Raw genomic sequence first — 17,515 nt, forward strand, 5'->3', positions numbered from 1 at the left:
TGGCGATAACATGGTCATGTGAAAAATTCTCCCCAATGATATGTCGCACTACGGCACAGCATTCGGACTCGGCTATAAAAAGTGCCTTATCATTGATTTTAAACTTGAATCGAAAAGCTTTCATTGATGCGTGAGAAGTGTGCCCCTTCTCGGGTCCCGGGTAAATTTTTACTCGACTCCCAAATAGCTTTCTTTTGGGACCGAAAATATTTACTAATATAGTAAATATTTTCGGTTTAGAGATACTCTTGGCCCCTAATGTTGATATCAGATATATGGTCTACTCCCATATACCTTTAATTTGAGCTCAATTTTTCCCATAGTCGGCAAAAATGACCAGTTTGGGGTGTTTTTGGGGGGATGGGGTGGCCACTCAGTGACTTGGCTTTGAAAATGTATACCAGATTCGTGTTCTACCCTGAAATACCTCGTATTTGAGCCTCATATTGCAATAGTCAGCAAATACTTCCTATTTGGGTGGTGTTATAGGGGTTGGGTGGCCCCATAGACACTTTTCCCGAACATTGATGTCAGATTCGTGCTTAACTCCCAAAGACCTTTCATTTGAACCCCATATTGCTTTGGTCGTAAATTTGTCTTCTTTGGGGGATGATCCCGGGGATGGGCGGGCCCTCAAACACTTGGTCCCACACCTGAATATCAGATCCGTGTTCTACACTCAAATACTTTTCATTTAAGCCTCATATTGTCTTGGTGAGTAAATAAGTCCTGATTGGGGAGTGTTTTGGAAAATGGGTTGTCCCAAATTTGGATATCAGATTCATATTTTATTTGCAAATACCTTTCATTTGAGTCGCATGTTGCCATGGTCGGTAAATATGTCCGATTGAGAGGTGTTTTGAGGTTTGGGGTGTTCACCCCAACACTTGGTCCGACAATTGGATATCAGATACGTTTTCTTATCCTAAATACCTTTAATTTAAGTCCCATATTGTCGTGATTGGTCTAAATATATGTTTGTTAGGTTTTAGGGTGGAGCGGCCCCCCTAGGTACCCCATCCGAAATTTGGATACCAAATTTTTAGGGTACTATATGAGAGCACACAAAATTTCGCTTAAATCGCACCACCCAACTCCGAGGTCCAGATCTCGTTTCTGAGAATTAGGGCAAGGGGGAGGGTCCGCTCCCCCTTCGGATATCAAAAAATATGTCCGATTGAAGGGTGTTTTGGGGTTGGGGGTGGTCACCCTAACACTTGGTCCGACAATTGGATATCAGATGCGTTTTCTTATCCTAAATACCTTTCATTTGAGTCCCATATTGTCGTGATTGGTCCAAATTTATGTTTGGTAAGTTTTAGGGTGGGGCGGCCCCCCTAAGTACCCCATACGAAATTTGGATACCAAATTTTTAGGGTACTATATGAGAGCACACAAAATTTCGCTTAAATCGCACCAACCAACTCCGAGGTCCAGATCTCGTTTCTGAGAATTAGGGTAAGGGGGAGGGTCCGCTCCTCCTTCGGATATCAAAAAATTTGTAGTAACCTATTTTCACTACGGGATCATTATGCACCATCAGTGAAAATTTCAAGAAAATCGGTTCAGCCTTTTCTGAGTCTATTAGGAACACACAAACAAACCTACCAACAAACACAAATTGATTTTTATACCCTACATCACTACTGTGGTACAGGGTATTATAAATTAGTGAATAAGTTTGTAAAACCCAAGAGGAAGAGAGATAGACTCATTGATAAGTATACCGATCACTTTCTGATTCGATTTAGCTATGTCCGTCTGTCTGTCCGTCTGTCCCTGTTAATTTGTGTACAAACTACATGTCGCAATTTTCATTCGATCGTCTTCAAATTTGGTATGGGCGTGTCATTCGGCCTAGAGACGTAGCTTACTGAAATTGAAAAAAATCGGTTCAGATTTGGATATAGCTCCCATATATATGTTCGCCCGATTTGCAGTAATACTGCATTCAAATGGTCATTGGTAAACAAATCTTCTCGAAATTTTGCAGGAAGGATTTTCTTATGACTCCTGATATTTCAGGTGAATTTCACAAAAATCGATTCAGATTTGGATATAGCTCCCATATATATGTTCGCCCGATTTTCAGTAATACTCGAATAATATGGTCATTTGTAAACCGATTTTCTCAAAATTTGGCAGAAACGATTTTCTTGTGACTCTCAATATTACTGGTGAATGTTATAGAAATCGGTTCAGATTTGAATATATCTTCCATATATATGTTCGTCCGATTTGCAGTAATACTGCAATAATATGGTCATTTGTAAACCGATTTTCTCGAAATTTGGCAGGAACGAGTTTCTTATGACTTGCGATATTTCAGGCGAATTTCATTAAAATCGGTTCAGATTTGGATATAGCTCCCATATATATGCTCGTCCGATTTGCAGTAATAATGCAATCAAATGGTCATTTGTTACCCGATTCTCTCGAAATTTTGCAGGAATGATTTTCTTATGACTACCGATATTTCAGGCGAATTTCATAAAAATCGGTTCAGATTTGGATATAGCTCCCATATATATGTTCGTCCGATTTGCAGTAATACTGCATTAGAATGGTCATTTGTAAACCGATTTTCTCGAAATTTTGCAGGAACGATTTTCTTATGACTCCCGATATTTCAGGTGAATTTCACCAAAATCGGTTCAGATTTGGATATAGCTCCCATATATATGTTCGCCCGATTTGCAGTAATACTCCAATAATATGGTCATTTGTAAACCGATTTTCTCGAAATATGGCAGGAACGATTTTCTTATGACTCTCGACATTACGGGTGAATTTCACCAAAATCGATTCAGATTTGGATATAGCTCTTAAATATATGTTCACCCGATTTGCAGTAATACTCCAATAATATGGTCATTTGTAAACCGATTTTCTCGAAATATGGCAGGAACGATTTTCTTATGACTCTCGACATTACGGGTGAATTTAACCAAAATCGATTCAGATTTGGATATAGCTCTTAAATATATGTTCGCCCGATTTGTAGTAATACTCCAATAATATGGTCATTTGTAAACCGATTTTCTCGAAATTTGGCAGGAACGATTTTGTTATGACTCCCGACATTACCGGGTAATTCCATCAAAACCGGTTCAGATTTGGATATAGCTCCCATCTATATGTTCGTCCGATTTGCAGTAATAATGCAATAAAATGGTCATTTGTTACCCGATTCTCTCGCAATTTTGCAGGATGGATTTTCTAATGACTCTCGACATTACTGATTAATTTCATGGAAATCGGTTCAGTATTAGTTATAGCTCCCATATATATGTTCGTCCGATTTGCAGTAATAATGCAATAGTATGGTCATTTGTTACCTGATTCTCTCGAAATTTTGCACGAAGGATTTTCTAATGACTCCCGACAGTACAGGCGAATTTCATAGAAATCGATTCAGTTGTGGATATAGCTACCATACATATGTTCGTCCGATTTGCAGTAATAATGCAATAAAATGGTCATTTGTTACCCGATTCTCTCGAAATTTTGCAGGATGGATTTTCTAATGACTCTCGACATTACTGATTAATTTCATGGAAATCGGTTCAGTATTAGTTATAGCTCCCATATATATGTTCGTCAGATTTTGGGTAATTTGCTATAATGTTGTCATTTGTCAACCTAGTTATTACAGTTTGAACATATTTTTGCTCGTCGAGTTCCATCAAAAATGGTACAGAATTAGATATAGCTCCCACATTGTACTTATAGGGTAGGTGTAGGGTATTATACAGTCGACTCCGTTCGACTTTAGCCCCTCCTTACTGGTTATATAGAAGATAGGGACGGAAATGGATATTTCGATGCATTGCAAACGGAATGACTCAATGAATACCCCCTATCCTGTGGTGGTTGGTATAAAAATCGATAGGAACTTGGGCAAAAAGTCGTATGGGCACACGACAATTTGTATAAAGCCATCGGCTCCATATTCTTTTTTTATACTATCTTCGTTATTTATCTCGCAACTATTTTAATACCTAAATATGATATAATGCCTTATGATTCTATAAGCAATGCCTTATATTTCTCTAGAAAATAAGGAATTAAATTTTTCTCTTTACTTTTGCCACCCTTTTTATTGGGAATTTATGCCACCTTAACATGAAATAGTCACACATATCATCAACACCGTTGTTTGTGTCATGATTTCTTTTTCGATTTGTATGCACTTTTTGCCACTACGTCTCATTGCATTATCATATTTCCTCCCAAATCGTGTTTCCGTTATATTTTTGTATGTGATGTCACTCTGTCTCTGTCCCTGTGAGAGGGTGTGGGTACACAAGCATCTCTATATTCTCCGCAGTCTTCTTTCTGTTTTTACAGATGAGAGGACCCCTGTATTCAATCACCATCGCATCGCAAAAAGTCACGTATCATGGCATAAACTCTAAGTGTGTTATTTAAAGATGGATAAATGGCGTTCCATTAAACACTCTCACGTTGCCATTTGCGTTTGTGTTTCCTTCCCGTGGTTTTCTGCTTTTTGGGATTTTGTTGTCTGGTGTTATTAAATGTTCGCCTTCGGAATCAATAAACATTTGATATTATCGCAAATGATGGATTTAAAACATTGTCGAGTGAGTGATTGGAATCGTTAAATCAATACCGTGTTTTCTTCGTGTTTTTTTGTTTTTGTATTTGTCTCTGCTTGTGCGTGTAAGAAATTCATTAGAATAAATTTCATGGGGGGAGCGAAAACATTTGATTTCATTTTCATTTTTGTTATCTGCTTCTATTTGTTATTTTTCTTTTGTGTGTTTGCGTGTGTGTGTTTCGTGATTTAAATAAAGAAAAATAATTGTGGTTGAAATCACAATCTAATGACATGAATGTGATACGTTAATGGCATGTTCAAGGATACTTGTCAGATGGGGAAATTCCTTCAAGTGGAAATTTTAATTATATTAAATTAAAAGCAATTAATTTAATTATATAAATTGGTATAATTCCTACTGCTCCCATCTGCTACATTCCATTTTATTCTACAAAAAAAACTATAGACCAAATCTCCAAATTTGATGTTAAAAATGAAGTGGGTTATGCCCACTTCTTATACCCTACACCACTACTGTGGTACAGGGTATTATCACTTATGCATTTCTTTGTAACACCCAAAAGGAAAAGAGATAGATAAATTGATAAGTATACCGATCGACTCAGAATCACTTTCTGATTCGATTTAGACATGTCCGTCTGTCTGTCCGTCCGTCTGTCTGTCTGTCCGTCTGTCCATATAAATTTGTGTACAAACTACAGGTCGTTATTTTCATCCGATCGTCTTCAAACTTGGTATGGGCATGTTGTTCGGCCCAGAGACAAAGCCTATAGAAATTGGAAAAAATCGGTTCAGATTTGGATATATCTCCCATATATATTTTCGTCCGATTTGCAGTAATACTCGAATAAAATGGTCATTTGTTAACCGATTCCCTCGAAATTTGAAAGGAAAGATTTTCTCATAATTCTCGCTATTACTGGTGAATTTGATAGAAATCGGTTCAGATTTGGATATAGCTCCCATATATATGTTAGTCCGATTTGCAGTAATACTGCAATAAAATTGTCATTTGTTAACCGATTTAATCGAAATTTGGCAGGAAGGATTTCCTTATGACTCTCAGTATTACTGGTGAATTTCATTAAAATCGGTTCAGATTTGGATATAGCTTCCATATATATGTTCGTCCGATTTCCAGTAATACAGCAATAAAATGGCCATTTATTAACCGATTCTCTCGAAATTTATGAAGACTCTCAATATAACTGGTGAGTTTCATAGAAATCGGTTCAGATTTGGATATAGCTCCCATATACATGTTAGTCCGATTTGCAGTAATACAGCAATAAAACGGTCATTTGTAAACCGATTCTATCGAAATTTAACAAGAAGGGTTTTCTTATGACTCCCAATATTACTGGTGAGTTTCATAAAAATCGGTTCAGATTTGGATATGGCTCCCATATATATGGTTGTCCGATTTGCAGTAATAATGCAATAAAATGGTCATTTGTCAACCGATTCTCTCGAAATTTGGCAGGAGGGGTTTTCTTATGACTTTCAATTTAACTGGAGAATTTAATCAAAATCGGTTCAGATTTGGATATAGCTTCCATATATATGTTCGTCCGATTTGCAGTAATACAGCAATAAAATGGTAATTTCCTTAAGACTCTCAATATAACTGGTGAGTTTCATAGAAATCGGTTCAGATTTGGATGTAGCTCCCATATATATGCCCATCCGAATTGCTGTAATACAGCAATAAAATGGTCATGTGTCAACTGATTTTCTTGAAATTTGGTAGGAAGGATTTTCTTGTGACTTTAAATTTTACTGGTGAGTTTCATAAAAATCAGTTCAGATTTGGATATAGCTCCTATATATATGTTTGTCCGATTTCCAGTAATACAGCAATAAAATGGTCATGTGTCAACCGATTTTCTTGAAATTTGGTAGGAAGGATTTTCTTGTGACTGTTACTTTTACTGTTGAATTTTATAGAAATCAGTTCAGATTTGGATATAGCTCCCATATATATGTTCGTCCGATTTGCAGTAATACAGCAATAAAATGGTCATGTGTCAACAGATTTTCTTGAAAATTGGTAGGAAGGATTTTCTCATGACTCTCGATATTACTGGTGAATTTCATACAAATCTATACAGATTTGCATATAGCTCCAATATATATGTTCGTCCGATTTGCAGTAATACGGCAATAAAATGGTCATTTGTTAACCGATTCCCTCGAAATTCGACACGAAGGATTTTCTTGTGACTCTCGATATCACTGGCGAGTTTCATAGAAATCCGTTCAGATTTGGATATAGCTCCCATAAATATGTTCGTCCGATTTGCAGTAATACAGCAATAACAAGTAAGAGCGTGTTAAGTTCGGCCGGACCGAATCTTATATACCCTCCACCATGGATCGCATTTGTCGAGTTCTTTTCCCGGCATCTCTTCTTAGGCAATACAGGATATAAGAAAAGATTTGCTCTGCTATTAGAGCGATATCAAGATATGGTCAGGTTTGGACCACAATTAAATTATATGTTGGAGATCTGTGCAAAATTTCAGCCAATTCGAATAAGAATTGCGCCGTTTGGGGGCTCCAGAAGTAAAATAGAGAGATCGATGTATATGGGAGCTGTATCGGGCTATACACCGATTCAGACCATATTAAACACATATGTTGATGGTCATGAGAGTATCCGTCGTACAAAATTTCAGCCTAATAGGATAAGAATTGCGCCTTCTAGAGGCTCAATTCTTATTGGAAGTCATAAAAAACACCTCATGCAAAATTTCCGCTGAATCGGATAATAATTGCGTCCTCTAGTGGCTCCAGAAGTCAAGACCCCAGATCGGTTTATATGGCAGCTATATCAGGTTATAAAACGTTTTTAACCATTCTTAACACAGTTGTTTGAAGTTATAACAAAACACGTCATGCAAAATTTCAGCAAAATCCGAAATGAATTGCACCCTGTAGAGGCTTAGGAAGTCAAGACCCCAGATAGGTTTATATGGCAGCTATACCAGGATATGGACCGATTGCAACCTTATTCGGCACAGTTGTTGGAAGTCATAATAAAACACCTTATGCAAAATTTAGCTAAATCGGATAATAATTGCGTCCTCTAGTGGCTCAAGAAGTCAAGACCCCAGATAGGTTTATATGGCACCTATACCAGGATAAGGAACGATTTCAATCACATTTGGTACAGTTATTGGAAATCATAAAAGCACACCTCATGCAAAATTTCAACGGATAATCGGATAATAATTGCGTCCTATAGTGGCTCAAGAAATCAAGACCCAAGATCGGTTTATATGGCAGCTATATCCGGTTATGGACCGATTTGAACTATTCTTAGCACAGTTGTTGGAAGTCATAACAAAACACGTCATGCTAAATTTCTGCCAAATCGGATAAGAATTGCGCCTTCTAGTGGTTCAAGAAGTCAAGATCCAAGATCGTTTTATATGGAAGCTATATCAAAACATGGACCGATATGGCCCATTTATCCAGTTCCAACCGACCCACTAATAAGAAGTATTTGTGCAAAATTTTAAGCGGTTAGCTTTACTCCTTCGAAAGTTAGCGTGCTTTCGACAGACAGACGGACGGACGGACGGACGGACAGACGGACGGACAGACGGACGGACAGACGGACGGACAGACGGACGGACGGACAGACGGACGGACGGACATGACTAGTTCGACTTAAAATGTCATGACGATCAAGAATTTATATACTTTATGGGGTCTTAGACGAATATTTTGAGGAGTTACAAACAGAATGACGAACTTATTGTACTCCCATCGTATGGTGGAGGGTATAAAAAGGTATTGTCTCATATAAGCATGGCTAAAAAATCAAGATGACGAGTGTGAGCGTTTATTACTTATTCGCAAATGTTACAAATCTATTATAAAACATACCGCTTTGGAACAATTAATGCCAATCGACAATAGAATGCTTACCTGAAAAGAAAAAAATTCAATTAAATACTATTGAGAATATTCAGCAAAAAAATGTTTCATTGTTAAATTATTATTATTATAAAAGATTTAAAACAATTGTGTCATGCTTGCAGCCTCCAAACAATTTTTCTTCATAAATGACTGGGTTTCTATATACTATTTGTATAACATTCAATATTGTCAGCTTTATTATAAAAATCTGTTAGTATAAAACCATTCATCTAAATGAAAAACTTAGGTTCAATAACCTTAATTTTTCCAAAGAAAGAGAGCCGCCAGGAATTTCCATGCTATACATCTTTTCCATAGTATTCCATGGCAAAATAGTTAGGTGAATACAAATGGTTTTTCCACATACCAAAGGGAGTAGGAGAGAAAAAAACATCACATTTCATGTCACATCTGGCATTTCAATTGAAAACAGCAAAGGCAACGGGAGACTCTTAAATCTGGGGGGAAAGAAAAACCAAACCAAACAAACAAACAAATCGATACAATTTCAATAATCCTTTAAAAAAGGAAGCTTCCCATCACTTCTCCCTTCCTCAGCACACACCCGCCAAACCCTATCTACAGGTTAACAAACATGTTTTATTCAAATAGAAGTTCTCAATGCCTGTTTTTCAATGTGTATAAAAAGTGTTGAATGGCGGCATTTGCCCCCGCCATCAGACATTGACATTCACTATAAAAAAATATAAGAATTTTATTTACTTGCCATTGCCATGTAAATGGAGTCTCTCTCTCTCGTTTTTTATAGTTTTCTGTTTTTTATTGTCTATTTTCTGAGCAAAATAGAATAATACATTAAAACCGGAAAACAACACCACCAGCACATGTCAAGAATATTTGCAACCTTCACCTATCACCAATTGCCTCAATGTGATTTTCATAACAAATATGACATGTGTTGCCTTAAAATGAAATAACATCGACTTCAAAAATTGCCAAGAAAATAGTCAGAGAAAAATTGATTTGATTTGTCCTAGACTAGTTGGCATCAAAACAACAGAGCACACAAAATCATGGTCGAGTTTATTAGGTGAAGTCGCGAGGAATTCAGAAATACCTATGAAAACAGACATACATACCCTCCACCTCGGATATATATGTAAACCACCTTTCGCCATAATTCGTTGAAAAATGCAAAATTTATGACCCCATAGTAGCTTTACAGAAATATGGTCCGATTTGAACCAAATTCGACACGGATATTGGGAGGTCTAATAAGTACAAGACATTGTTTAAATTTGTAGAACAAATTATTGGTCTTTTTGGCAGCCATATTCAAATATAGACCGATCTGAACCACATACGACACGAATGACGAAAAGCCTAACATAAGTCACTGTGTCGAATTTCGGCGAAATCGGATAATAAATGCGCCTTTTATGGAGCAAAGACTTAAAATCGAGATATCGGTCTATATGGCAGCTATATACAAATCTGAACCGATCTGGGCCAAATAAAAAAAAAGATCTGGTATTTTTGAAATTAGGGTAGGTAATGAGAACTGCTTTTTGGGGGAAACATTTCGATTCAAATATAGATATCGAATTCGTGTCCACTCCCAAATCCCTTTACTTTGAACCCCATTTTGGTCGGGTAGTATGAACCGTTTGGAGGATGTTTTGGGGCTGGGGAGGCCACTGGCACTTTGCCCTAAAAATAGTTTTCAAATTCGTTCTTCACTCCCAAATACCGTTGCTTTGAGCTACATATTGCTATGGTTCGGAAATAAAGTTCAGTTTAAGGGGTGATTTAGGGCGTACCCCCAAAATTGGATGTCAAATTCGTTTTCTACTCTCAAATACCTTTCATTTGAGTCCCATATTGCGATAATAGGTCAATTAATCTATTCAAAGTATTTTTAGGAGGAAAGGAGCCACCTTGACTTGAACGCAAATTTTAATTTCATATTTTTAATCTACTCCAAAATATCTTTCATTTGAATACTATATAGCCATGGTCGGCTGCCCATTTGGGGGTGGGGCGACCTCTCATTACTTGGACCTAATTTTTTATGCCATATTTGTAATCTACTGTCGGAAACTTTTTATTTGATTCCCATATTGATAGGAACGTCGAATATTTCTGTTTAGAGGAGTTTTCGGGTTGGGGCGGCCCAACCTGGGTACTTGGACCAAAAATTTATTATGATTGTCATTTTCTAGTCTCCTATACCTTTCATTTGATACCCATATTGTGCCCATCAGTCCTCTTTTGGTTTTAGGTGGCGCTTTCAGGAGGTCAGCCATTATCTGAAATCTAAAAATTATAGAGTCTATGTTTCCTTTTTTTGATTCTACGGAACAAACAAACAAACCGAGTCCCATATAGTCATGATGGGTCATATGCCCAATTGGGGAGTTTTTGGGGGGTGGGGTGACCCCCTACACTTCGATCTGATTTTGTATGACAGATTCGTAATCTACTCCCGAATACCTTTCATTTATGGCCCATATTGATATTGACGATAAATTTGTCTGCTTTTAGACATTTTGGGGTTAGGGCAACTTCCTGGGTACTGGAACCCAATTTTTATACCATATTCGTGTTCTACCTTTCAATACCTTTCATTTGATATCCATATTTTCTTTATCGGTCCACTTGTTATTTTGGTTGGTATTTTTGGGGTAATGGGGAGGGTCCGCCCCCTCCCGATATCAAAAAATTATAAGGCATATTTCTTCATCCTGACCATATTCGTAATCTACTCCTGAATACCTTTCATTTGAGTTCCATCGTCAAATAAACCTATTTTGCGGGTTTTTGGGGCTGAGGCGTCCCCCCAGGTACTTGGACCCAACTTTTAATATGAAATTCGTACTCTACTCTTGAATACCTTTCAGTTGAATCCCATATTGTCCCGATCGGTCCACTTTTATTTTTGGGTATTACATTTGGGGTAAGGGAGAGGGTCCGTCCGGCTATATAAAAAATTATATAGCCTATTCCTACTTCCTGACCATATACGTAATCTACTCCCGAATACCTTTCGGAACAAACAATCCGAGTCCCATATATCCGTGATTGGCTAATGTGCCTATTTTGGGCGTTTTTGTGGGGGTGGAGTGACCCCCTATACTTCGACATGAATTTGCTTGCCAGATTCGTTATCTACTCCCGCATACTTTTCATTTGATACCCATATTGTCCTTATCGCTCCACTTTTATTTTTGGGTAGTACTTTTGAGTAAGGGGGAGGGTCCGACCCCCTCCCGATATCAAAAACTTATATAGCCTATTCCTACTTCCTAACCATATTGGTAATCTTCTCCCGAATTGCTTTTATTTGAGTCCCATATTGTCATGATCGTCAAATATACCTATTTTAAGGGGGTTTTGGGACTGGGATGGCCCCCCATGTACTTGGACCCAACTTTTATTATGAAATTCGTACTCTACTCTTAAATACCTTTCAGTTGAATCCAATATTGTCCCGATCGGTCCACTTTTATTTTTGGGTATTACTTTTGGGGTAAGGGGGAAGGTCCGTTCCCCTCCCAATACCAAAAAATTATATAGCCTATGTTTCCTTCCAGACCAACCTACACAATCTGTGAAAATTTCAAGGTAATCAGTTCAGCCGTTTGTGAGTCTATACGGAACAAACAATCCGAGTCCCATATATCCGTGATTGGCTAATGTGCCTATTTTGGGCGTTTTTGTGGGGGTGGGGTGACCCCCTATACTTCGATATGAATTTGCTTGCCAGATTTGTTATCTACTCCCGAATACTTTTCATTTGATACCCATATTGTCTCGATCGGTCCACTTTAATTTTTGGGTAGTACTTTTGGGGTAAGGGGGAGGGTCCGCCCCCCCTCCCTAAATCAAAAATTATATAGCCTATTCCTAATTCCTGACCATATTCGTAATCTACTCCCGAATACCTTTCATTTGAGTCCCACTTTGTCGTGATCGTCAAATAAACCAATTTTAAAGGGTTTTGGGGCTGGGATGGCCCCCCAGGTACTTGGACCCTACTTTTATTATGAAATTCGTACTCTACTCTTGAATACCTTTCATTTGAAACCCATACTGTCCCGATCGGTCCACTTTTATTTTTGGGTAGTACTTTTGGGGTTAAGGGGAGGGTCCGCCCCCCTCCCAATATCAAACAATTATATAGCCTATGTTTCCTTCCGGATCAACCCACACAATCTGTGAAAATTTCAAGGTAATCGGTTTAGCCATTTATGGGTCTATACGGAACAAACAAACAAACACAAATTCAATTTTATATATAAGAGAGGGTTGGAAATGGATATTTCGATGTGTTGCAAGCGGAAGGACAAAATGAATATACCCCCATCCTTCGGTGGTGGGCATAAAAATGCAAATATGTTGGCTGCTGCCTCCCATGTGCTTAGGAATAATACCGCCATTGATTCAAGGCTGAAGGATGATTTGATGATTTGTTTTTTTTGCGTTCCACCCCAATCAACACATATGACCGCATAACTTTTACATTAGCACAATGTGTTTTTCATATCTTTGTGGCTTACATGTGAGATGGGTAAAGAAGAGGGTAAAAGGCAAGTTATCAAACTTCGTGGCAGTGTATACGACAATATCTCTGTCTGACATTATTTAAAATAGTTTGTCGTTTCTTCTTTAGTTCCTCTGCCGAGAAGAGGTCACATGTTAGACATGAATGGGGACAACTGCTGCTGCCGTTGCTGCTACTTATGCTACTCCCACAAAGGATGAGTGGTTATGACTGATGCTATGAAGCCACGTTACTAAGAGATCAGTGACTAACCCATCGACCGACTGTAGAAGCAGTATTTGATTCTTAAGTTATGAAATGGCATATCCACAAAAAGGGCAGGAGTTCAAACAAAAAAAGAAGCAAAGACATGCCATCTACCGTGATATGTGGGTGAATTAAGTTCATTTGGCTGTAGTAAATGAGAATGCCTTTGAGTGTGTGTGTGTGTGTGTGCTGCGGTTCTTTGCCATCTGTATTTGTCGGTTACTAAATGACGCCACCAGACGTCTTCTATAGCTTCATTTTGTTCACTTTGATGTGACATTCTGTGCCTTATCTCGGATTTTTCGTGTTTTTTTCTTTTTTGTTTGCTGAAAATTTCATTTCATCTTCATTTTTGGTAATAGCTTCAAAGGCTGGTGGGCAAGGGGGGGACACAATATATATCAGCCTTGTGTAATCAATTCAATATGTTAACATTTCTTTTTTTTTTTTTTTGTTTTGTATTACGGAATGTTGAATGTTATAGTTATGGCTTTTCATTTTTCGTGTTGTTTCGTATGTGATTCCAATAAATCATTTACAGTAAGAGCAAATGTGGTAAAGTAGGAGAATGACAGACGATTTCTTATTAAAGAATATTAGATTTTTTTTTTAAAGTAGCACAGAATATAAAGAATCTTATCGCACTGATTTAGATTTTTTTTATTTGAAAAAAAAAAAAAAAAATAAATAAATGTAACTTTTAAGAGCGTACTAAGCTCGGCAGTGCCGAATCTTTGGATATTCATCATTATAAATAAATGTATTATTATAACCTTCACCATAGGATGGGGGTATACTAATTTCGTCATTCTGTTTGTAACTACTCGAAATATTCGTCGGAGACCCCATATATTGGATTGCCCAAAAAGTAATTGCGGATTTTTTAAAAGAAAGTAAATGCATTTTTAATAAAACTCAGAATGAACTTTAATCAAATATACTTTTTTACACTTTTCTTCTAAAGCAAGCTAAAAGTAACAGCTGATAACTGACAGAAGAAAGAATGCAATTACAGAGTTACAAGCTGTGAAAAAATTATGAAAAACCCGCAATTACTGTTTGGGCAACCCAATATATTCTTTATCAATCTTCATTTGAGTCCCATATATTGGGTTGCCCAAAAATTAATTGCTGATTTTTCATATAGTCGGCGTTGACAAATTTTAAGCATATTTTAAGCATTAATCGAATTGGATCGTCATGTAACTGAGCGTGAGATAGGAGAGAAGTTAAATATACCAAAATCAACCGTTCATTATCACATAAAAAGCCTTGGACTTGGAAAAAGCTTGATATTTGGGTACCACATGTATTGAAAGAAATTCGTTTAACAAACCGAATCAACGCTTGTGATATGCACCCTAAACCCAATGAATTCGATTCGTTTTTAAAACGAATCATAACTGGAGATGAAAAAGGGATTGTTTACAACAACGTTAGTGGAAAACGATCATGGTCCAAGCATGGTGAATCAGCTCAAGCCACTTCAAAGGCTGATATCCACCAAAAGAAGGTTATGCTGTCTGTTTGGTGGGATTGGAAGGGTGTGGTATATTTTGAGCTGCTTCCAAGGAACCAAACGATTAATGCGGATGTTTACTGTCAACAATTGGACAAATTGAATACAGCCATCAAGGAGAAGCGACCAGAATTGGTCAATCATAAAGGTGTCATATTCCACCAGGACAACGCTAGACCGCACACATCTTTGGTCACTCGCCAAAAACTGAGTGAGCTTGGCTGGGAACTTTTGATGCATCCACCATATAGCCCTGACCTTGCACCATCAGACTACCATTTATTTCGATCTTTGCAGAACTCCTTAAATGGTAAAACTTTCGGCAATGATGGGGCTATAAAATCGCACTTGGTTCAGTTTTTTGCAGATAAAGGCCAGAAGTTCCATGAGCGTGGAATACTAAATTTGCCAGGAAGATGGCAAAACGTTATCGAACAAAATGGCAATTATATATTTGATTAAAGTTCATTCTAAGTTTTATTAAAAATGCATTTACTTTCCTTTAAAAAATCCGCAATTACTTTTTGGGCAACCCTATAGCAATGGTCGGATAACATGCCCATTTGGTGTTGGGGCGGCCCATGGGGTACGTAGACTCGAATTCGTTATCCATTCTCCAATACCTTTCATTTGATACCTATATTGTCCCGATCGATCCACTTTTGATTTTGGGATAAGGGGGAGGGTCCGTCCCCCTTCCGATACGGAAAATTTTATAGCTTATGTTTCCTTCCAGATCAACCTAAACAATATGTGAAAATTTCGAAAAAATCGGTTCTGCCGTTTTGCAGTCTATACGGAACAAACAAACCCCATATATCCGTGATTTGAGCGTTTTTGTGGTGACGTAAAATGTCGATTTAGCCATGTCCGTCCGTCTGTCCGTCGAAAGCACGCTAACTTTCGAAGGAGTAAAGCTAGCCACTTGAAATTTAGCACGAATACTTCTTATAAGTGTAGGTCAGTTGGGAGTGTAAATGGGCCATAACGGTCCAAGTTTTGATATAGCTGCCATGTAAACAGATCTGGGGACTTGACTTCTTGAGCCTCTAGAGGGCGCAATTCTTATTCGATTGCATTGAAATTTTGCACGACGTGTTTTGTAATGATACCCAACAACTGTGCCAAGTATGGCTCAAATCGGTTCATAACCTGATAAAGCTGCCATATAAACCGGTCTTGGGTCTTGACTTATTGAGCCTCTAGAGGGTGTATTTCTTATCCGATTGGAATGAAATTTTGCACGACGTGTTTTGTAATGATATCCAACAACTGCGATGAGTACTATTCAAATCAGTTGATAACCTGATATAAAGGGTGATTTTTTTGAGGTTAGGATTTTCATGCATTAGTATTTGACAGATCACGTGGGATTTCAGACATGGTGTCAAAGAGAAAGATGCTCAGTATGCTTTGACATTTCATCATGAATAGACTTACTAACGAGCAACGCTTGCAAATCATTGAATTTTATTACCAAAATCAGTGTTCGGTTCGAAATGTGTTCATTCACCGTAACGTTGCGTCCAACAGCATCTTTCAAAAAATACGGTCCAATGATTCCACCAGCGTACAAACCACACCAAACAGTGCATTTTTCGGGATGCATGGGCAGTTCTTGAACGGCTTCTGGTTGCTCTTCACTCCAAATGCGGCAATTTTGCTTATTTACGTAGCCATTCAACCAGAAATGAGCCTCATCGCTGAACAAAATTTGTCAAAATTTGAACACATTTCGAACCGAACACTGATTTTGGTAATAAAATTCAATGATTTGCAAGCGTTGCTCGTTAGTAAGTCTATTCATGATGAAATGTCAAAGCATACTGAGCATCTTTCTCTTTGACACCATGTCTAAAATCCCACGTGATCTGTCAAATACTAATGCATGAAAATCCTAACCTCAAAAAAATCACCCTTTAGCTGTATTATAAACAGATCTTGGGTCTTGACTTCTTGATCCTCTAGAGTGCGCAATTCTTATCCGATTGGAATGAAATTTTGCCCGACGTGTTTTGAAATGATATCCAACAACTGTGATGAGTATAGTTCAAATCGGTTTATAACCTGATATAGCTGCCATATAAATCGATCTTGGGTCTTGACTTCTTGAGCCTCTAGAGGGCGTAATTCTTATCCGATTGGAACGAAATTTTGTACGACGTGTTTTGCAATGATAACCAACAACTGTGCCACGTATGGTTCAAATTGGTTCATAACCTGATATAGCTGCCATATAAACCGATCTGGGGTTTTGACTTCTTGAGCCTCTAGAGGGCGCAATTCTTATCCGATTGTAATTAAATTTTGCACAACGTGTTTTGTAGTGATATCCAACAACTGTGCTAAGTGTGATTTAAATCGGTTCATAACCTGATATAGCTGTCATATAAACCGATCTCGGGTCTTGACTTCTTGAGCCTCTAGAGGGCGCAATTCTTATCCGAATTGAATAAAATTTTGCATGATGTGTTCTGTTATGATATTCAACAACTGTGCTAAGTATGGTTCAAATCGGTTCATAACCTGATATAGCTGCCATATAAACCGATCTGGGATCTTGACTTCTTGAGCCCCTAGAGGTCGCAATTATAATCCGATTTGCCTGAAATTTTGTACGACGTATCCTCTCATGACCTTCAATAAACGTGGTTTTTACGGTCTGAATCGGTCTTTAGCCTCAGACAGCTCCCATATAAATCGATCTCCCTATTTT

The sequence above is a fragment of the Stomoxys calcitrans genome, chromosome 4 (genome assembly GCF_963082655.1).
Source record: "Stomoxys calcitrans chromosome 4, idStoCalc2.1, whole genome shotgun sequence".
NCBI lineage: Eukaryota > Metazoa > Arthropoda > Insecta > Diptera > Muscidae > Stomoxys > Stomoxys calcitrans.